A 24,197-nucleotide genomic window follows, 5' to 3' on the forward strand; every position below is an offset into this window, starting at 1 on the left:
AGAGGCGGGAGTTTTGGGGGAGCGAGCTAGTGTGCTTGACACGCCGGCTGTGGACTGTAGCCGACGCACCTTCTCGCGTAAGCCATAGGCATACTATACACCGATGGTGCTCCAAGATATTTTTTACTACATCTCACATATGGTTGCTGATAATAAACTGTGTGCGATCTACTTGATTTTTCATCTTGATTTGAATTGCATAATGGGGTCACAGCGGCAATGGACGGTGTTTGAATTGCTAGACCTTTTATCTGCAGTGAACATGCAATTGTATGTGTGTCGTAAAAGAATTGGAATTATTCAGGGTTCGTTTGGACATTTCATACATTAAACTAGTTTTCTAGCCATTTTAGGTGCACAATTCAAAATTAAACTACATGCACATGCTCCGGTGCATACAAATTGGTTGATAAATCAAATCTGTGTCCTTCAGTGCATGCTTAGGTCCCATGGAAGAAATGGGCATGAATTTTCCGCGGTTCGTTTGGCCTTTTTTATACATTAACTGGGTTTTCTAGGCATTTTATGTGCATAATTCAAATTTGAACTACAAGCACATGCTCCAATGCACCAAAGTTGGTTGAAAAATCACATGTGTGTCCTTGGGTGAATTTCTAGGTCCCATGCAAGAGATTGGAATGAATTTCCAACACCAGGGCACTGTTGATTGTCGGCAAAACATTGAGATGCCTGGTTTTTAAATTCTAGTAAATCCAAAACTCGTTTGAAATTCATGAAACTTCGCATGCTATCATGGAGCGGCATCAACATGCCGTGGTGAAAATTTTGCCCCATTTGGGGTAGATTTGGGTATAAGCTTCTCACAAATCAGAGCTTCTCACAACAAGCATGATGGTTTCGATAGGGAACGTACCACCTTTGGGGACGAGACGATATCCGTTGCCTCTTATTGCTTTCAAAAAATTTCTAGTGTCAACATAGAACAATAGGAGTGTTTTGTTCAATCTTGGAATTTTCTGGGGTTCGTTTGGCCTGTTTTATACATTAACTGGGTTTTCTAGGCATTTTATGTGCATAATTCAAATCTGAACTACAAGAACATGCTCCAATGCACCAAAGTTGGTTGAAAAATCACATGTGTGTCCTTGGGTGAATTTCTACGTCCCATGCAAGAGATGGGAATGAATTTCAAACACCATGGCACTGTTGATTGCCCGCAAAACGTTGAGATGGCTGGTTTTTAAATTCTAGTAAATCCAAAACTCGTCTGAAATTCATGAAACTTGGCATGCTATCATGGAGTGGCATCAACATGATGTGTTAAAAATATTTGTCCCATTTGGGGTAGGTTCGGGTATAGCTTCTCACAAACCAGAGCTTCTCACAACAAGCATGATGGTTTCGATAGGGAACGTCCCACCTTTGGGGACGAAATGATATCCGTTGCCTCTTATTGCTTTCAAAAAATTTCTCGTGTCAACATAGAACACCAGGAGTGTTGTGTCAATTTTTGGGATTTTTCGGGGTTCATTTGGACATTTTTATGCATTAAGTGGGTTTTCTAGGCATTTTATGTGCATAATTCAAATTTGAACTACAAGCACATGCTCCAATGCACCAAAGTTGGTTGAAAAATAACATGTGTGTCCTTGGGTGAATTTGTAGGTCCCATGCAAGAGATGGGAATGAAATTCAAACACCATGGCACTGTTGATTGCCAGCAAAACGTTGAGATGCCTGGTTTTTAAATTCTAGTATATCCAAAACTCGTCTGAAATTCATGAAACTTGGCATGCTATCATAGAGCGGCATGAACATGCCGTGGTGAAAATTTTGTCCCATTTGGGGCAGGTTCGGGTATAAGCTTCTCACAACAAGCATGATGGTTTCGATAGGGAAAGTACCACGTTTGGTGACGGGACGATATCCGTCGCCTCTTATTGCTTTCAAAATTTTTGTCATGTCAACATAGAACAACATGAGTGTTGTGTCAATTTTTGGGATTTTTCGGGGTTCGTTTGGACATTTTTATGCATTAACTGAGTTTTCAATGCATTTATGTGCATAATTCAAATTTGAACTACATGCACATGCTCTAGTGCATACAAATTGGTTGAAAAATCAAATATGTTTCCTTGGGTGCATGCTTAGGTCCCATGCAAGAAATGGGAATAAATTTCAAATACCAGGGCACCGTTGATTGCCGGCAAAACATTGAGATGCCTCATTTTTAAATTCTAGTAAATCCAAAACTCGTCTGAAATTCATGAAACTTGGCATGCTATCATGGAGCGGCATCAACATGCCGTGTTAAAATATTTGTTCCATTTGGGGCAGGTTCGGGTATATGCTTCTCACAAACCAGAGCTTCTCACAACAAGCATGATGGTTTCGGTAGGGAACGTCCCACCTTTGGGGACAAAACGATATCCATTGCCTCTTATTGCTTTCAAAAAATTTCTCGTGTCAACATAGAACAACAGGAGTGTTGTGTCAATTTTTGGGATATTTCGGGGTTCGTTTGGACATTTTTATGCATTAACTAAGTTTTCAATGCATTTATGTGCATAATTAAAATTTGAACTGCATGCACATGCTCCAGTGCATATAAATTGGTTGAAAAATCAAATATGTGTCCTTGGGTGCATGCTTAGGTCCCATGCAAGAAATGGGAGTGAATTTCAAATACCAGGGAACCGTTTGATTGCCGGCAAAACATTCAGATGCCCCGTTTTTAAATTCTAGTAAATCCAAAACTCGGCTGAAATTCATGAAACTTGGCATGCTTTCATGGCGCGGCATCAACATGCCGTGGTAATTTTTTTGTCCGGTTTGGGGCAGGCTTGGGTCTATGCTTGTCACAAACCAGAGCTTCTCACAACAAGCATCATCGTATCGGTAGGGAACTCCCACCTTTGGGGACGAAACAATATCCACTACCTCTTATTGCTTCCAAAATTTTTCTCATGTCAACATAGAACAACAGGAGTGTTGTGTCAATTTTTGTGATTTTTCGGGGTTCTTTTGGACATTTTTATGCATTAACTGAGTTTGCAATGCATTTATGTGCATAATTCAAATTTGAACTACATGCACATGCTCGAGTGCATATAAATTGGTTGAAAAATCAAATCTGTGTCCTTGGGTGCATTCTTAGGTCCCATGCAATAAAAGGGAATGAATTTCAAACACCAGGGCACCGTTGATTGCCGACAAAACATTCAGATGCCCCGTTTTTAAATTCTAGTAAATCCAAAACTCGTCTAAAATTCATGAAACTTGGCATGTTATCATGGAATGGTGCCCGACATGATGTGGTATTTTTCGTGTCCATTTTGAGAGAAGGCGCACTCGAATAATGACAGCCAACGAAGGCATTTTGAAAAAATAGCTGCCACTTAATATCTCAAACATTTGTATAATTCAAAACGTGTGCGTTCTGTTAACCATTCATGTGACGGCACGTGTCTTCGTTTTAATGGCTGTAGGAAGTGCTGTGCGGACAACTGCTTGACCTTGATTGAACGGGAGGCGTGCGAGCGCAGTCCGGTGCGCAGGCTGACCGAGAGGCGTGTAAGTTGTCCTCTAGTGCGCAGGCTCACCAGGAAGTGTGTGAGCTTTATGCTGCGCAGGCTCACTGGGAAGCGAGCCCTTTGACTTCCATGGCCGCCCGCCTTCCTCTCCATTAATGGCACCCGAGCCGTTGTTTAATACGGGCGGCCTTACTGTTTGCCTCCCATTCCCCTCCCCCCGCAGACCTCCACCGCCATGGCGCAGAATGATCATCTGCCACTAGTCTTCAAGTTTGGTGAAGTCGACTCTGAGCCGGAAAAGATAGAAATAAGGAGGAATGGGGCCTCATGGACATGGCCCAAAACGAGATGGCCGCGGTGGTTGCTGCCCCGTTCCCGTACCAGCTCCCATCCACGCGCCCGCGCCACCGACCATCCTCGTAGCATTGATGGGCTAGTCGCCGAGCACTATCGCTGAGCTGGAAGCCGCGGGCATCAGCGAGTCCTCCGCGAACCTGCACGAGCTCGTGTACATGCCAGCGCCAGCGCCCGTGCCCGTGCACGCCCCTCCACCCACTGTGTCACTGGCCCCCGTGCGTTTGGCTGCATCCACTGTGCCTGTGCGCGCCCCTCCACCCACCGCGGCGCAGGTCCCTGTGCATTTGGCTGCACCCATCACGCCCGTGCCCGTGCGCCCCCCTGCTCAGCGGCATGGGACGCTGCCGTCGACCACAACCTCTCAGCGGCGCCAGTGGCCATCCTCCCGCGCCCCGCCCGTCGATCGCGCGCTGACATGATGTTTGATTTACAAGTGAAGAACATTTTGTGCTGCCTTGAAGACTTCATCAACGGCGTCCTGGAGGACGACAACGACAACGACGGCGCGGCACGCCGCCTCTGCCGCCGCCGGAAATAGTTTTTTTGGGGTTTAATACTGTATCTCGAATTCTCGATCATATGAATATAAATTCACAGTGTGACTGAATGAAAGATATGGTTTGAATGAACTTGCATTTTTTCTCTCTTAATGTACAGACTTATCAAACAATTTTCTTTTGAAAAAATGTCAATGGTTTTTAAATATAAAACACTCATCGCAAACGTTTTAGTTAGAACACCTGTTTGCAAACCGACAGCTTCCCTAGGAAGCCAAGGGAAAATGTGCCGAGCAGGATTTCTGCATCCCTTCAATGCAAACGGTAGTTTTGCATGACCCGTGTGCAACCACGTACAAACAATTGTGTAAGATTTGCATATCTGTCATTTTGGGTATGTTGCCATTTCTCAAACTGGAAAGATTGACATTTGTTTATCTAGTAACATTCCCATTTTTCAACCTTGTAACACTGCGATTTGTCAAAATATGCAGCTACAAATCACTAGCACTATCTAATTTTGCAACTAAAATCACTAGAACTGTTCATATGGACACCACTAGTAGGCGTGAGTTCATGGACGCATATGCAAATGTACCATTGATTACATACAACAAGTCATCAACCCACAACGACAACGAGGATACACATTGGATTGTAGATCATTTCCAACAAAACATTCTAGTAAAGTTTTTCTCACACAACAAATAAACAAAGCGGTGAAATGAACTTCAGCTCAACCACTCATCGGCGTTGGAAACGCTTGCTTTGAACCAGAAGTGATTCTCTGGGAAGGGCCAACTACTGTCAATCTCGAGACCAACGCATGACTGATCAAAGTGTCGCGTTAGCAGCATCCTGCAGTAGTGAATGTGAAGCACTGAGGTTTACAATCAAGTTTAGCACGTTCATGGTCCGTTCTCTAATAGCACATTATTGTGCAATTGCAGAAACCATTCTAATATTTTGGTTTTTAACAATTTGGTCTTGCACATGTAGGTCCTGCTGTTAGCGGTTTTGACCCACTGCTCGACCCTTTTTGCATATGGGGAAATGAGTTGTCCATGAATATCAATCAAATCAAGAAACTCAGAAAGATTGTTAGGATAAAGAAATTAGCGACAAAAAACAACAAGATCTTTGTCTGCACAATGAAGAAGACATCAGTTTACTGCAAGATGGTACTAACTATTATACCTTGCCTTTTTTATTCCTTTGCCCCATTTCCAATATAGAGAGGATATTTATGCACATTTTTGTTTTCAGGCCTTTCCAAAGTAGTTCACTAATGATTACCTCTCAAACCACCTATATGGTCAGGAGGCGTGGAAGGTTTTCATACACACCCACAGTTCAATATTGAAGTGTTTCTGAAGAGGACGAAGGACGGACGGTCAATCATCCACAGACACTGGCCTAAAGTTGCAAAGACCTTCAACATGAATGAAGGCTCAATATTCGCCTTCCGCTTTAGCAGTTTTCCAGATGAGACGCATCTGTCTATATACCGTCTATGATGCTAATTTCGAAAGGTTCTACATGTTTCATGTGGAACTTGCTGCTAGTGCAGTTGTGTAATGGGGTAGCTGAGTGCTGAAGCTATATCATGTTGTACTCTGATGTATTTCAATTATAAAATTCTGCTTCCTTAATATGGAAATGAAATATATTGTGTGCTTAATATGAAATGTCAATTAGATTAATAAATGGATTATGAATAATTGGATAATTAGCCTGCTAATGGAGAATTAGCCTGCTAATTGGGTTTTGCTATTTCAAACGGTTGTCAAAAAAATACCGTGGGCGATGACCTCAGGCAACGCACACAGTTTCTAGAAATAAACCGTGTTGGATCAATGAACAATCACACACGACTTTCTCTTGAAAACTGTTTGCATTAGGCCACCTTGCGCAAACGATTACCACATAAAACCTGTGTGTGATGAACAGCCTTTACCACACAGTTTCTTCTACGGACCGTGTGTGATACATTCAATAACGCGAACGATTTAATGAGAAAAATTGTGTGTGATGTACCTGTGAACGGAAATATTTCCTTGGAGCGACTGTGTGGGTTGTACATACGAACGAAAACATTTAGCGGGGATTGACTGTGTGGGATGTACTTGTGACCGGAAACAATTTTGCCATATAATTGTATTTTTTAGCTCTAATGTACTTATTTCCGTATTTGAGCACTCGCCGGTCGCACACGACCTCATTTTGCCGAGCGTGTGTGCCAGGAGGGCATATCCCCGACGATTTCTGGGTCATGTGGGAAGGACTCCCCTATCGCCCACACTCACTTGGTGATGGTTCCAAATGCCGTCGTGGAAAGGGGTTAAAAACTGTTTGTTTAGGACCGACGTGCACCAGTGCTATATCTCGAATCATCGGCTATCGTTTTCCAACGTATAAATGACCCCATGGTTTCGGAGACCTATGCATGCCGTGAAGCCTTATCTTTGGCGGATGATCTTGTAGTACAGTCTTTATGTGTCGCCTCGGATTGCCAGGGAGTCGTGATTGATATTGAAAAAGGAACCGGAGGCACAAATGCTGCTATAGTGCATGAAGTCAAAGTTCATTGTAGGAACCATAATTATGAGGCTCATAATCTCGCCAAGTTTTCTTGTAATCTAGACATAGGTAGATATGTTTGGTCGGGCATTCCTCATGACCCAAACCGTGTACCTATGACATTTGCTGATAATTAATAAAGTTGGCGAGTTCTAAAAAAATCTAGAGGACATGAACCGATAGCGCCGCCCAGGTCCCCTGTTCTCGAGTTCTCTACTCACCGCACACGACCCGAGCCGCCAACCGCCTAATCGACATCGCACGGCGGCCAGGGCCTAGAGCTTCCGTCGTCTGATTGGTGATCGATCGCAGGTATGTGTGGATGCGGCTGCGGTGCGGACGCGCATGATGATTCCATCCCTAAGGCCCCTCCCAATGCTCCACCTTGTACAGGCGCTAAGGTTGCCAACTAAGCAAAAAATATGATGTGGCATGCTAGTTAAGAAGAGAGAGAGAGAGTAGTACGGTGACCCCATGAAGAAACGGTGCTAAGCACGTGTACCTAGGTGGAATTACAATTCCGAGTCTACAACAAATTGAATACATGACGCTTAGCACCCACAAGCTTAGCACCTTTGCATTGGAGACTTGAGTTGCTAAGGCATTTAATATGCTTAGCACCTCATCTAAGCGCCTTTGCATTGGGGGAGGTCTAAACCTTGATCCCTTGGCCCCTTATTGGTTCTGAATTTTCTGACATCTGCAGTAGGTGGCGGGCAGCAGGATTGCAGGAATCGATTCAATCTCAAAACCACAACCCGAATGCTAATTATATGTACTAATCCAGTAATCCTTTCACCCCAACAATTGGGCTCTCTTCTCTCGTGTCGATTCATAGTCGAAGTGTTCTAACTGAATTTATTTACCATTGTCGAACTGAATTCAGGCAGGCAGTCAAGGGCTTGGGTTTTGTTCTCATATTGTTCACCAGGCTACAGTACTACTTGCGCAGCTTCCACTAACATGTACTTCCCCCGTTCCTAAATATAAGTCTTTTTAGACATTTCAAATGGACTACAACATACAGATGTATATAGACATATTTTAGAGTGTAGATTCATTCATTTTGCTCCGTATGTAGTCTCTTGTTGGAATCTCTAAAAAGACTTATATTTGGGAATGGAGGGAGTACTACCTGACTTGTGCAGCTTCCATTAACATGTACTACTTGCTTTGAATTTAGTCTTGTACTTCTTTCTATTTAATTGTAGTGAAACTAGAGACTTGTTTGCAGTTAATTATGAATTGTTTAGACATGAGTATTTGCAATTTTCCATTTGAATTTGTAATGTGGGAATGTTCATAAATTATGATTTTTATAGTGAGCATTATCTATAACTATTAGTACTCTAAAACTTGAGCAATTTTTTTCAGGTGTAAGACATGAACTATATAAAAAATAAGCTAAGAAACAAAATGAGACAAAATACTTGGATGATTGTTTGGTCACATTCATTGAAAGGGAATTCTTGTTGCAAGTTAAGGATGAGGACACCATCACTCATTTTCAAAGCATCAAGGATCGCAAAAGCTACCCTGTAATTTGTAACATTTCTTATCATTTGCTACTTTCTATCATCTATATATCTTAGATTTTGCCACCATATGTTCAACAACTTATACCTCTAGGTGTCGAACAATACCAAGTTATGATCAATTTTTATTAATATAATATATTATCTGATATATTTTATATAGTTTAGAACTACTACAATATGCTACTATAATCGGTTATATGCGCTAAAAGGAAGGTTGTATGCTTCAAAAAAAGTTTTCAAATTTTGAATACACAGTCCTCAATTTCTAGGCCCGGCCCTGCATGTATAGGTTGACTGTGTTCTTTTTGGTTCGATGGCCGGTAGATCTGATCATGGTTTACAATATGTATGGGTAGGGCCTTAGGGGTTGGGAGGCCGTAGGAGGAAGTTCTTATCTGCAAGCACACACACTCATATTGCTTGGCTTTCGTTGCTCGATCTAGTGATATTTTAACTATTGTTGTTGGGCTGGCTGGTCAATCTAAATCTGATCGTGGTAGGGGATAGATCGGCGATGCATCATTCATAGAACTGCTCGCACGCGGTTAGTTTTGATTTGATGATTCTTCATCGGTGCTGTTAGAGATATATTTGGTATTTAGAGATTGTCCGAAATTACACAGGAACTGTTTCCATCTTATCTCCAGGAGGCATCTTGCCCCCAAAATCTTATACTTAATATATACTTGTCCTCGAGGCTCAATAATACATTCAACGCATTACATCATTCATCGATTCCACCAATCCCTCTCCATCCCTTCTAACATGGTATCAGCATAACCGATCCAACCCTAGACGTCGCCCGCCGCTTCCGCCCCGCGCGCTTCCCCCGGACGGTCGGTCTCCATGATCGCCGACGGGGGCCACGCCGCCCGTACCTAGGGTTCGTCTGCCGGTCGTATTGACTGGCTGCCCTAGAAAGTCTTTTTTCCGAGCGCTTACTCTAGATTTTTCTCTCTTCGGCCGGTCATCTTGATCGGTGCTTTCTTTTTGGTTTTCCAATCTAAAATCAGTTTGTGTTGCCCGCCGCCGCAGTCGACCCCTGTGCGCCTCCACTGCAACACCGGCGTGACCAGCTGGCTTCTTCACTGATCTGGTGGCCTCGCGCGGCAGGCGGCCCCTAACGGTCATCGTCCGAGCGTCTGCCCGCCCGTCGCCGTCCTCCTCCAACACCGACGCTACACTCGGCCTCTTCTCCAACCCGGCGGCCTCGCGTGACGTGGCGGCCCGTCATGGCCGTCGTTCGCGTCACTGCCCGTCGATGGCTCTATGTCGGCCGTCGCCGCCCTGCTCCGACCGGGGCTCTTGCATCACTTGCCGCCTCAACCACGTATGTACGACCGCATCTGCACGATGATGTATTTGCCGCTTCAGGCCTGGCCGATCGGGTGTTGTGGTTGCGTTGGCATCTCGGGCGTCCCTGCTCGGGCGCCGCCGTTGTATTGGCCACCCGCGTCTCACCGCTGACACACTCGTCCGCACGTCATGCTACGCCGGTCGTCGGCGGCGGCTTCCTCTTGGACTCTGCCTCCACCGAGCGGCTTCCCCGATCTCGCGTGCGATTGGATTGATCACCCGCCCGCCACCGCGATCTGCCTCATCTACGCTGGGCGACCGACCTCGCCCGTCGGTTGCGCGTGCCTCCACAGGTCCCGTGAAAATCGTACCGAGTACAGCGCGCCCCTGCACCCCATGGTTCTCTCGCAGCTGCACCGATCTGCGTCACCGCTGTGTTGCCCCTTTGTGCCGTAGTGCTGCGGCTCGAGGTCCATCGCCGCCCCAAGGTCGTCCACTCCAGGCCGTTGTCCACTCCACGTCAGGCCGTAGCAAGCGTGGCAAGCGATCCACGCCGCCCGAGGCTGTCACCATGGTTGCACCAACCCGCGCACCGCCACATCGGGCTGTAGTGAGCACGACACGCGATCCCTGTCACCGCCCTAAGGTCTTCCCTGTTGTCTGCTACTTTTTGAGCCTGCGTTGGTTTTACCCTTGAAGAGTGTAACACCCCGGATGTAACTTTCCCAATTTGTACTCCAACTCTTGCCGTTTCTGGCGTTAAGTTATATTTATTTCATCGGGTTCGGGTTTTTGTCTCCGTGTGTTGTTGTCGTTGTCATGCATCTCATATCATGTCATCATGTGCATTGCATTTGCATATGTGTTCGTCTCATGCATTCGAGCATTTTCCCCGTTGTCCGTTTTGCATTCTGGCGCTTCGTTCTCCTTCGGTGGTCATTTCTAGCTTTCTTTCGTGTGTGGGGATTAAACATTTCCGGATTGGACCAAGACTTGCCAAGCGGCCTTGGTTTACTACCGGTAGACCGCCTGTCAAGTTTCGTATCATTTGGACTTCGTTTGGTACCCCAACGGTTAACCGAGGGACCGAAAAGGCCTCGTGTGTGTTGCAGCCCAACACCCCTCCAATTTGGCCCAAAACCCACCAAACTATTCTCCATGTCCTAGAGCGTTCGATCACGATCGCGTGGCCAAAAACCGTACCTCATTTGGACTCTCCTAGCTCCTTCTATGCCTATAAATACACCCCCATTCCAAATTCGCGGATCCACTCCCCGAAACCCTAAATCTCAGATCCGCCGCCGTCGGACACGTCCGACAGCGCCGGACATGTCCGACGGCGCCGGACACGTCCGACGGCGCCGGACACGTCCGACTTACCCCGTCGCCGCCACGTGTCAGCCCTCCGTTCGCCGCCGCCGCCACTCCCGCGCCGGGCCCGGGAGGCCCAAGGCCGGCCCCCGAGGCCCAGTCCTCCGCCGCCGCCGCCCGGGGCATCGCCTCCGCCCCGCCGCCCCGGTAGCCCGACCCCGCCGCCTTGCTCCTCCTCGTCGGCGAGCCGGATCCACTCCGGCCACCGCCTCCTCGCTGGCCGAGCTCGCCGCGCCGCCCAGGCCGAGCTCGCCCGCGCCGCCCGCCTCCGCCGCCCGGCTGCGCGCCGCCACACCGCCGCCTCCGGCGCTCCGGTGGCCGCCGCTTGGAGCCGGCCTCGCCTCGCCCTCGCCGGCGACCTTGGGTCCGCCGGCCGTGAACAGTGCCGCTGCCACCTCGGGCCGCGTGCCCCGAAACCCTAGATCTGATCTGAGGGTTGTTTTTTTCTCTAAGTCCCAGAATTTTTAGTTCATATGCCCATGTTCGCGGCTCCGTAACTTTACATTCGTAGCTCCGATTCATGCATATAGCATATCAAAATGTTCATCTCAGAGAGTACATCATTTCGTTCCATTGCATCATTTTCATTTGAGCTCATCTTGAGGACCGAAATGCTATTAGAAGAGGGCTACTTGAGTTAGTTGTCAGATTTGTTACTCCATTTAGCACTTTTGTCATTTTTGCCATGATTAATGTGTGCATGCTATGCCCGTGAGTTCTTCATATGTTTTGTTAAGGGTTTTATCATATATCCAGAGGTGCAACCCATGTATTTTTAGGATGTGTGTGGTGACTTGTGCAAGCTTGCAAAGTGGTGCACTTGCTAATTCTGTTTTCGGGGACTTAGTATTTTCACTAAGTCCTGGGATTGTTTAGTTCATGATGCCATATGTTCATGTTTTTTCCTAGTGATACGTGCCTCTTTTGAGGATGATCAGTAAGGGAGTTTTGTTAATCTTGTAGTGATATATCCATCCATGTCTTTGTTTGAAATTTCGGAGCACCCTAGCTTGAGCCAATCGAGCTCTACTTTTGCTTCGTTGCGAATCTGGGCAGATCGTCAACTTGTTTGCGATTTTGCCGATGTTGTTGTAGTTGACCCGTGCATGCTATGCCATTGTTCTTGCCATGTCTAGCTTACATTTTGTGCCTTCTTAAGGGATATATGCTTGTGTTGCCATGAATTGCACCGTAGTGAGTGCATCGAGCTCGTAAACATGCCTTCGTGAGTTATGTTTCAGCATGTCCCAGTTTTCACAAAGTATGAAAACTGATTATGTTTTTGCTATGTTCGTGTGCTTGTTAGTATATTTTGTGATCCCTTTTGGCTCAAGGTCACTAAGAGACTTTTGTTAAGCTTGTTGAGTAGCTCCATGCCATGTCTTTCTTTGTCATGTTCAGGTCCTGTAGCATGTTGTTTTGTTGCTCCGAAGAGGGCTATATGATCTGTTTGCCATTTGCGTTTTTGCCATGCTTGTTTGAACCTCCTAATGGATGAATTGGCCGTAGCTCAGTGCTAGACTTTTGTTAAGCATCTTGTGTGCATCCCTGCCATGTATTTTTTTGTCATGTTTGGGTGCTGTAGCATGTTCATTTCATTGCATTTAGATGCCTACTTGCTGTAAATCGCAGACCGGTGTCATTTTTGAATCGCTTGCCATTTCCAAACCGTAACTCCGATTCCGGCGTTCTTTATATCATTTTCAAGCGATTTCATCTCATCTTTCCAGTGGCACCCTTGGAATTCCAAGTAGGGGCCAGGTTCATGCATTTCCTGTCATATTTTGCATTTTGCATCCCGCATCGCATCCCGCATAGCATATCATCTTTGCATCGTGTTGTTTGAGTTTGTACGTGGTTGATTGTATCCTTGTTGCTTGTTTGTCTTGTTTGGGTAGAGCCGGGAGACGAGTTCGCTAACGAGGAGCCCGTTGAGTTTGCTTTTGAGGATCCAGTCAACTCTGACAACTGTGCAGGCAAGATGATCATACCCTCGAAATCACTACTATCTTTGCTATGCTAGTTTGCTCACTCTTTTGCTATGCCATTGCTACGATGCCTACCACTTGCTTGCAAGCCTCCCAAATTGCCATGTCAAACCTCTAACCCACCATTGTCCTAGCAAACCATTGATTGGCTATGTTACCGCTTTGCTCAGCCCCTCTTATAGCGTTGCTAGTTGCAGGTGAAGATTGGAGGCCGTCCCTTGTTGGACATTTATTTACTTGTTGGGATATCATTATATTGCTATGTTATATTAATGCATCTATATACTTGGTAAAGGGTGGAAGGCTCGGCCTCTCGCCTAGTGTTTTGTTCCACTCTTGCCGCCCTAGTTTCCATCATATCGGTGTTATGTTCCCGGATTTTTGCGTTCCTTACGCGGTTGGGTTATAATGGGAACCCCTTGACAGTCCGCCTTGAATAAAACTTCTCCAGCAATGCCCAACCTTGGTTTTACCATTTGCCACCTAGCCTTTTCCCTTGGGTTTCACGGACTCAAGGGTCATCTTATTTTACCCCCCCGGGCCAGTGCTCCTCTGAGTGTTGGTCCAACCTAGAGCACTGTGCGGGGCCGTCCCTTGGTAACTTGGGTTACGTTGGCTCCCGTACGCTTAGCTTATCCGGTGTGCCCTGAGAACGAGATATGTGCAGCTCCTATCGGGATTTGTCGGCACAGCGGGTGGTGTTGCTGGACTTGTTTTACCATTGTCGGAGTTGTCTTGAATTACCGAGATACCGAGTCTGATCGGAACGTCTTGGGAGGAGGTCTATTCCTTCGTTGACCGTGAGAGCTTGTCATGGGCTAAGTTGGGACTCCCCTGCAGGGATTGAACTTTCGAAAGCCGTGCCCGCGGTTATGGGCAGATGGGAATTTGTTAATGTCCGGTTGTAGATAACTTGAACCTTAACTTAATTAAAACAAATCAACTGAGTGTGTTACCGTGATGGCCTCTTCTTAGCGGAGTCCGGGAAGTGGACACGGTGTTGGAGTAATGTCTGCGCAGGTTGCTCTCTAGTTTCTCGCTCGTGCTTTGCCTCCTCTTCTCGCTCTCTTTTGCGAATAAGTTAGCCACCATACTTGCTAGTCGCTTGCTGCAGCTCCACTCATATTTTTTCCTTGCCATGCCTATAAGCTTAAATAGTCTTGATCGCGAGGGTGAGAGATTGCTGAGTCCATGTGGCTCACAGATTACTATTACACCAGATGCAGGGCCCGATGATTCCGCTCCAGGGGACGCGTACGAGCTCAAGTGGGAGTTCGACGAAGACTCTCAATGATACTATGTTTCCTTTCCCGATGATCAGTAGTGGTGCCCAGTTGGGGGTGATTGGGACCGTGTCGCATGTTGGGTTCTCTTTTATTTTGGCGCCGTAGTCGGGCCTTGAGTGTATGGTTGATGTAATGTTATTTATTTACTTGATTGACGTGGCGAGTGTAAGCCAACTATGTTATCTCCCCTTTTATTATTTATATTACATGGGATGTTGTGAAGATTGCCTAACTTGCGACATATGCCTTCAATGCGATTATGCCTCTAAGTCGTGCCTCGACACGTGGGAGATATAGTCGCATCGAGGGTGTTACAAAGAGGAAAGGGTGATGCAGCAAAGTAGATATAAGTATTACCCTTAGTTAAGAACCAAGGTATCAATCCAGTAGGGGATACAAGCAAGTCTCCAATCTATGCACCTGCACAAACAATCAGACACTTGCACCCAACGCGGTAAAGGGGTTGTCAATCCCTTCACGGTCACTTGCAAAGGTGAGATCTGATAGAGATAGATATAAAAGATTACTAAAACGTAAAACAAAGTAAAAGTAAATAAATTGCAATGAGATATTTTTGGGTTTTTTGGTTTATAGATCTGAAAATATATGATGGAAAATAGACCCGAGGGCCATACGTTTCACTAGAGGCTTCTCTCTTGAAGGAAAATAATACGGTGGGTGAACAAATTACTGTTGAGCAATTGATAGAAAAGCGCAAAGTTATGACGATATCCAAGGCAATGATTATGAATATAGGCATCATGTCTGTTAGGGAATTTTTCCCTGGTTTGTTTTGGTGATTGATTACAATACTTTTGCGGACTAATCGTGTGCACTAAGCTTTTCAGGTTATCTAATATAACGACACTATGCGATTGTTTCTCCTCGAGGACTTCACTTTCGATGGATTATTTTCCCTCGTTTCTTTTCGGTGGAATTGAGTCGTAGGGATAACTGTACTATCAAGAGGGGATCCGTTTCGGAAGAGTATGGGTGGAATCATCACGTACACACTCTCCTTGCACCCTTGCATTCTTCCTGCTTCTTTGGAGTTTCCATGCTGTGCAAAACAAGGGGTGCTGAGTGCTAAGCGGTAGTACCGCGGTCAGGGCGGTAGTACTGCCTATCGGCGGTAGTACCGCTTGTTAGTGCCACTGGTACTACCGCCCCTGCTGTGGTCTCGATTTTTCATGTCGGGTTTTCGTAAAGGACCATGCAGGGGAGCGATAGTAGGGACATCAGTAGGGCACGTTAGTGCCGCTTGTATTAGCGCTAGTACCGCTCCTACGTCCGCTCCAACTGCTGCTCAGCTCGCTGCCCTCCTCTGTTTTCCAGCGGCTATAGGGAGCGGTAGTACCGCTTATCGGCGGTAGTACTGCCCACAGGGCAGTAGTACCAGCCTAGTGTGTGTACTTCTTCTCCCTCAGCCCTGGCTTCTATGCCTGCTTGCCATAGCAGTAGTACCGTTGTGGCAACAGAAGTACCGTTCTGCTACCTCTTGAGCATGCGTTGGTTTTCCCTTGAAGAGGAAAGGGTGATGCAGCAAAGCAGCATAAGTATTTCCCTCATTTTTTGAGAACCAAGGTATCAATCTAGTAGGAGACCACATGCGAGTCACCTCGTACCTACACAAACAAATAAGAACCTCGCAACCAACGCGATAAAGGGGTTGCCAATCCCTTCACGGCCACTTGCAAGAGTGAGATCTGATAGAGATGATAATAATAAGATAAATATTTTTGGTATTTTTATGATATAAATTGAAAGTAAAGATTGCAAAATAAAATAGATAGGAAACTTGAATGATGGAAAATAGACCCGGGGGCCATAGGTTTCACTAGTGGCTTCTCTCAAGATAGCATAAGTATTATGGTGGGTGAACAAATTACTGTCGAGCAATTGATAGAATTGAGCATAGTTATGAGAATATCTAGGTATGATCATGTATATAGGCATCACGTCCATGACAACTAGACCGACTCCTGCATGCATCTACTACTATTACTCCACACATCGACCGCTATCCAGCATGCATCTAGAGTATTAAGTTCATAAGAACGGAGCAACGCTTTAAGCAAGATGACATGATGTAGAGGGATAAACTCATGCAATATGATATAAACCCCATATTTTTATCCTCGATGGCAACAATACAATACGTGTCGTTTCCCCTACTGTCACTGGGATCGAGCACCGCAAGATTGAACCCAAAGCTAAGCACTTCTCCCATTACAAGAAATATCAATCTAGTAGGCCAAACCAAACTGATAATTCGAAGATACTAGCAAAGATAACCAATCTTACATAAAATAATTCAGAGAAGATTCAAATATTGTTCATATATAATCTTGATCATAAACCCACAATTCATCGGATCTCGACAAACACACCGCAAAAGAAGATTACATCGGATAGATCTCCAAGAAGATCGAGGAGAACTTTGTATTGATATCCAAAGAGAGAGAAGAAGCCATCTAGCTAAGAACTATGGACCCGAAGGTCTGAGGTAAACTACTCACACATCATTGGAGAGGCTATGATGTTTATGTAGAAGCCCTCCGTGATCAATGCCCCCTCCGGCGGAGCGCCGAAAAAGGCCCCAAGATGGGATCTCACGGGTACATAAGGTTGCGGCGGTGGAGTTAGGTTTTCGTGGTGCCCTCTGATGTTTTTAGGGTACGTAGGTATGTATAGGAGGAAGAAGTAGGTCGATGGAGCCACGAGGGGCCCACGAGGGTGGAGGGCGCGCCTAGGGGGTAGGCGCACCCCCTGCCTCGTGGCTTCCTCATTGGTTGCTTGATGTCCACCCAAGTCCTCTAGATCACGTTTATTCCAAAAATCACGCTCCCGAAGGTATCATTCCATTTGGACTCCGTTTGATATTCTTTTTCTGTGAAACACTGAAATAGGCAAAAAAATAGCAATTTGGGCTGGGCCTACGGTTAATAGGTTAGTCCCAAAAGTAATATAAAGGTGTCTAAATAATCCCATTAAACATCCAAAACAGAATATATAATAGCATGGAACAATAAAAAATTATAGATACGTTGGAGACGTATCAAGCATCCCCAAGCTTAATTCCTGCTCGTCCTCGAGTAGGTAAATGATAAAAACAAAATTTTTGATGTGGAATGCTTCCTAACATATTTCTCAATGTAATTTCCTTTATTGTGGCATGAATGTTCAGATCCGAAAGATTCAAGATAAAAGTTTAATATTGACATAAAAATAACAATACTTCAAGCATACTAACTAAGCAATCATGTCTTTTCAAAATAACATGGCCAAAGAAAGTTATCCCTACAAAATCATATAGTCTGGCTATGCTCTATCTTCATCACACAAAATATTAAATCATGCACAACCCCGATGACAATCCAAGCAATTGTTTCATACTTTTGATGTTCTCAAACTTTTTCAACTTTCACACAATATATGAGCGTGAGCCATGGACATAGCACTATATGGAATTGAATGGTGGTTGTGGAGAAGACAAAAAGGAGAAGATAGTCTCACATCAAATAGGCATATGTGAGTGAGTAGGGATTGCCATGCAACGGATGCACTAGAGCTATAAGTGTATGAAAGCTCAACAAAAGAAACTAAGTGGGTGTGCATCCAACTTGCTTGCTCACGAAGACCTAGGGCAATTTTAGGAGGCCCATCATTGGAATATACAAGCCAAGTTCTATAATGTAAAATTCCCACTAGTTTATGAAAGTGACAACATAGGAGACTCTCTATCATGAGGATCATGGTGCTAATTTGAAGCACACGTGTGGAAAAAGGATAGTAACATTGTCCCTTCTCTCTTTTTCTCTCATTTTTTATTTGGGCTTTCTATTTTTTGGACTTTTTTTTATTTTTCGTCCGGAGTCTCATACCGACTTGTGGGGGAATCATAGTCTCCATCACCCTTTCCTCACTGGGACAATGCTCTAATAATGATGATCATTGTCGGTGTCAAAACCGGCGGATCTCGGGTACGGGATCCCGAACTATGCGTCTAGGTCGGATGGTAACAGGAGGCAGGGGACACGATGTTTTACCCAGGTTCGGGCCCTCTTGATGGAGGTAAAACCCTACATCCTGCTTGATTAATATTGATGATATGGGTAGTACAAGAGTAGATCTACCACAAGATCAGAGAGGCTAAACCCTAGAAGCTAGCCTATGGTATGATTGTTCGTCCTACGGACTAAAACTCTCCGGTTTATATAGACACCGGAGAGTACTAGGGTTACACAGAGTCGGTTACAATGGTAGGAGATCTACATATCCGTATCGCCAAACTTGCCTTCCACGCCAAGGAAAGTCCCTTCCGGACACGGGACGAAGTCTTCAATCTTGTATCTTCATAGTCCAGGAGTACGGCCGAAGGTATAGTCCGGCCATCCGGACACCCCCTAATCCAGGACTCCCTCAGTAGCCCCTGAACCAGGCTTCAATGACGACGAGTCCGGCGCACAGATTGTCTTCGGCATTGCAAGGCGGGTTCTCCTCCAAATTCCGTGTACCTATTGAATAGTGTCCGGTTTCTTGTAAATGTAGTGCTCCTTGGCTTCTATGCCCAATAATGGCCGTTTTCCACGTGTCAAACGAATACGAAAAGTCAGGGTGTTTTTTATATTTACACCCCTAGCCGCGTGAATGAGCCGCCTATTTAAGGGGACGAGGATTTAGATCCAAACCACACCTTCTCCCTTCCGCGAGTATTCATCAAAGCGTATCCTACAGAGGTCCATTCTATCATGGCCAGCCGCCGCAGCTCCTCCTCTCGCCCTTCTAGCCCTCAACCTGGAGATTGGAAGAGGTGCTCCATCCCGCACAACGTGGTAGTGAAGCTCCAGACCAAGGGATTTCTCCCCCCGGCCTATATGGTCCCAGTTCGAGCCGGACTTGCCACCTATAATGGCGGAGAGCAAGCAGAGAGCGCCCCCAATCCCTCCAAAGGAGAGCGGGTATGCCTTGCCCCTTACTTAATAAGAGGGCTTGGGTTTCTAATTCATCCGTTTCTCCGGGGGCTTCTGGAGTTCTATGGCCTCCAGTTGCACAACCTCACGCCTGCCTCCATATTGCATATCGTGGGCTTCGTAGCCCTTTGCGAGCTGTTTTTGGGCTGCGAGGCTCATTTCACGCTGTGGAAAAGGCTATTCTGCCTTGTGCCCCGCTTTAAGGAGGGGTCGATATATCAAGTGGGCGGAGCCAAAGTGTGGCGCATCGCCGGGACCGGATATCTATCCGGAACCCCAAAGAAGGCGTCTGAGGACTGGCCTTTGGAATGGTTTTATATAGAGGACGTTCCGCTGCCGGATCCTGTCCGGATCGGCCTCCCTGAGTTCGACAGTGCTCCCCTAAAGAAGCACCTAAGCTGGCGTCCACGGAGCCCTCAGAGGGAAACCGACAGGGACGTTATTTACCTGATGGGCCGGATAAGATTGTTAGCTCATTCCAGACTGACCATGATCGGGGTCATGGCCGCATGCATCATGCGAGGGGTGCAGCCGCTTCAGTATAGAGGCCGCCCCATGTGGGACTTCAACGGGGAGGACGATGCCACCCACTATGGCCATAAGGGGCCGGATTCGGCTGCCGCTCTAATAAAGACCTTGTCCGCTTTGTACAAGGGAGAAGAGGAGGAATTTCTCCGCGTCAACCCACGGGGTGGATTTTCTATGTACAATCCCCCGAGTTGGGTAAGTGGACACTTTTACTTGCCCATTCGTTTTATATTCCCATTGTTAAATTTGCAGTCTAACGACTTCAACGCAGGAACTGCGTCAGGCTATTAAAGAAATAAACAACCCTCCTCCACAACCCGAGGATCCGGGACGGTCCCTCGACCCGGCCTCTCAAGAGGATCCGAACTTATCTGTGGAGCTGATTGATGGAGTGTTTCATCAATTGAGCAGGGACAACGCCTTGGTCGCCATTATGGCCGATTATCCAGGGTTACTCCCAGCCTCACAGGTAACTAAGACCGGAGTCTCAGCACTTTGAAAAGGGATCTGTCCTTGCGTGTTTTCGATTACTGTATGACAACCATGTTTTGCAGGGGAGGTCCTTGAGACGGGAGGCCGAGCCTGCGGCGACTAGCCAACGAGGGGCGACAAGGCCCCACGAGCTTAAAAGAAGTGCGGTCCGGACTGAGGCACCGGCACAAAGGTATAGCGCGCCACCTTATTCCCAGGTGTTACTCCTTCAAGGCATATTAACAGTCGTGTTCTCTTCAGGACGAAGAGACCTCGCCGGACTATATCCAGAGAGGCTGCCAATCGCGCCTCCGCCAGCCAGGCTCCAAAGCCTGGTCCGGAAGCGGAGGCGAACACGAGGTGCGCACCGGACGCTCCTCCGACGGAGGATGCGGACAGGCAGTCTGCCACCAATTCCGAGGTGGAGAGTACCATGAACCACAGGCGTCGTCGGACAGTTCTTCGCGACACTTGTTTCTCCCAAGAGGCATTGGATGCCTTCAATTCGGGAGACGCGTACCTCCATGCCGCTCAGAATAGTCTAGCCAGAGCCACGGAGCAGTATGTGAAAGACATACGGGTAAGAAATTTTTGGTATTATATATGTATACCAGTAGCCCCCGAGACTTGAAACAGTTAGAATAACTGATTTAAGGATCATCTATTATGCAGGTTCTTACAGAAAAGAATACCTTGCTGTCCCAGGAGCTGGAAGAGTGCAAAGCCCAACTTGAGGCCGCACTAGTCGCGGCAGGGGAGCCCAAGGAGACCCCCTCTGGTAATATACGCTTCGAAAGATAAGTATTTTGCGAAGTGCGGCGTGGGTGCAAATCTGACAAACGAAATTGTAGATGGCGCCAGATTAAATCCGGAAGTGCAACAACTCCGACGCCAGCTAAGGGCTGGTGAGAGCGTGCTGACAAAGGTGAGGCGGGAGAAGAACGATCTCCAAGATGCCAACACCAAGCTAGGCGTTGAACTGAAGGACGTTCGTGCCCAGCTGTTGGACTCCGTGAAGGAGAATCAGCGGCTTCGACGCGGCATATATAGTAAGTGCTTAAACGAACTTTGAAAAAAGAGTTCGGCGAGGAAGTCGACTAACAGAGTAATGTCTGTAGGTATGCTGACAGGTCGTCCTGCAGAGGAAATGCCCGGTTCTACCGGTGACCTTCTTCCCGAGCTCTCACAACTGCACGAGCGAGTTCAGTAGGTGATGCAAGGCGTCGCCCAGGCCTTTTGGCCGTCCGTCTCCATGCCCGAAGGCCTTGGAGAGCTTGTAGAGAAGCTGAAGGGAGCGCGGCGGCGCTTCCGATTGTGGAAGATGTCGGCCTGCCGTCAAGGCGCCAGGGAGGCCTGGGCCATGGTGAAGACGCGGTACACGAAGGCTGACCCAAACCACATGGAGGTCGGACCCGTAGGGCCCCATGGGAAGGAGATCCCTATGAGCTTAGTATACGGCCAAGTAGAGTTGGCCGCAAAGTATTCCCAACAGGACTGTAAACAAGACAGCCTGTTAGATGGAATTGAAGAGGAATACAATCAGTCAGATTGACTATGTAATTTTAATTGACATGTGTAATGCCTTCTAGCCGGATTGTAGATCGTTTGTCATGGCCGACCTTTTTGCTTCAACCTCGGGACCTGACGGTCCATAGTGTGTCCGAATACCCTCGCGGTTATATAAGAACCGGGGTATGCATGGAGACCAGGTGTAGGGGTCATTAGTGCTTGAACAGACAAGTGCCCAACTAGTTATGTTATATTACATGGTTAGTAAGAAACATCTTCCAGGGAGAATAGTTCCGTTAGGGGTTCCTTTCCCTGGGAGGCATGCCCTAAAGTGCATGTCCATTCTGCGAAAAGAGACGCGGGAAAAGCATCTGGGGGCGTATAGATAAATAAGTGAAATAAAAGATCATCTTTAGTTCACCGACCGAATATTCCCTTAAGAATGCTAGCTTTCGGCTTCACCCAGTCTGAGGTACACATTCGGCTAACCCGGTAGTAACAATCACAGAGGTGCTCCCTTTACCACCTAGCCGAACAATCGGGAACGTAGGGGTAAGCACAGGAGACAAGCAACCCAGCTTGGCCAAAACTTAAGTCATATCGATGCATATAATGGCGAATAAAAGGTACATGCGGAAGTGTGACACATGTGTTGGGCATGAAGCCCGTATAAATAAGCTTCTGTTTAAAGAAGCCCCCAGGTTTAATGAGCGCGGATAGCGCATCACTTTATGAGCCTTTAAAGGCTATAAGAGAGAGAGGAGAAGGAGAGAAATGTAAGACAGAAAGTATATAAAAAATGGATAGAGGAAGGAGACGAACACAAAGTCCGGCGCTACGCATAGAATCTTCGTAGACGAGCTGCGTTCCATGGGTTCGGCTCGAGTCGGTTATCCGATGCATCTCGCAGGCGGTACGCTCCACCAGTTAGGACTTGGTCGATTATGAAGGGACCTTCCCACTTGGGCTTGAGTTTGTCCTTTTTCTTCTCCGGCAGGCGTAGAACTAATTCGCCAACGTTGTAATTTTTGGCCCGTACTTCTCTGCTTTGGTATCTTCGAGCCTGCTGTTGATAGAATGCGGAACGGGCTTTTGCCACGTGACGCTCTTCCTCCAAGGCGTCCAAACTATCCTGCCGATCGAGCTTGGCTTCTCTTTCTTCATACATGCGCACTCGAGGTGAGTCATGAATTATATCGCAGGGCAAAACTACCTCTGCGCCGTACACCATGAAGAATGGTGTGTATCCGGTGGTGCGATTCGGCGTGGTCCGCAGCCCCCAGAGTACGGAGTCGAGCTCCTCTACCCAGTGCATATTATATTCCTTAAGGGACCGCACTAATCTGGGTTTGATTCCGCTCATGATAAGACCATTTGCACGTTCGACCTGGCCGTTGGTTTGTGGGTGATAGACGGAAGCATAATCGAGCTTGATGCCCATGTTTTTGCACCAGAGTTTTACCTCATCGGCCGTAAAGTTCGTGCCGTTATCAGTGATGATGCTGTGGGGGACGCCGTAACGGTGTACAACCCCGGATATAAAGTCTATCACTGGTCCGGATTCGGTCGTCTTAACAGGCTTGGCTTCTATCCATTTGGTGAACTTATCCACCATGACCAGTAAGTATTTTTTCTTGTGGGTTCCGCCTTTAAGGGGTCCAACCATGTCAAGCCCCCAGACTGCCAAGGGCCAAGTGATGGGGATAGTTTGGAGGGCGGTGGGTGGCATATGGCTTTGGTTTGCAAAAAGCTGGCAACCGACGCATCGTTGGACTAAGTCCTGGGCGTCTGCCCGGGCCGTCAGCCAATAAAAACCTGTACGGAAGGCCTTGCTTACAAGGGACCGAGCTGCAGCGTGATGTCCGCCGAGTTCGGCATGAATTTCAGCCAGGAGGTTCCGCCCTTCCTCTTCGGAGATGCACCTTTGAAGGACTCCGGTAGTGCTTTTCTTATAAAGCTCTCCCTCATGGACTTTATAGGCTTTAGATCGCCGCACTATGCAGGGTGCCTCATTTTGGTCCTCAGGGAGTTCCTGCCTGGTAAGGTAGGCGAGGAATGGTTCTGTCCACGGGGCGATGACGGCCATTATTACGTGGGCTGAAGGTGTTATTTCATTGGCAGAGCCTCCAATTATGTCAGAGTGTTCGGTGTCGGGCTGTGCGGTTGGGTCCGGGCTGCTATTGCCAGGTTCCCCTTCCCATACTATGGACGGCTTGAACAACCTTTCCAAGAAGATGTTGGGGGGGACTTCATCGCGTTTTGCGCCGATGCATGCCAGGACATCTGCCGCCTGATTATTTTCTCGGGCT

Source organism: Triticum urartu, chromosome 5A, assembly GCF_056163025.1.
Source record: "Triticum urartu cultivar PI428250 chromosome 5A, HENAU_Tu73, whole genome shotgun sequence".
In the NCBI taxonomy this organism is placed as follows: Eukaryota; Viridiplantae; Streptophyta; class Magnoliopsida; order Poales; family Poaceae; genus Triticum; species Triticum urartu.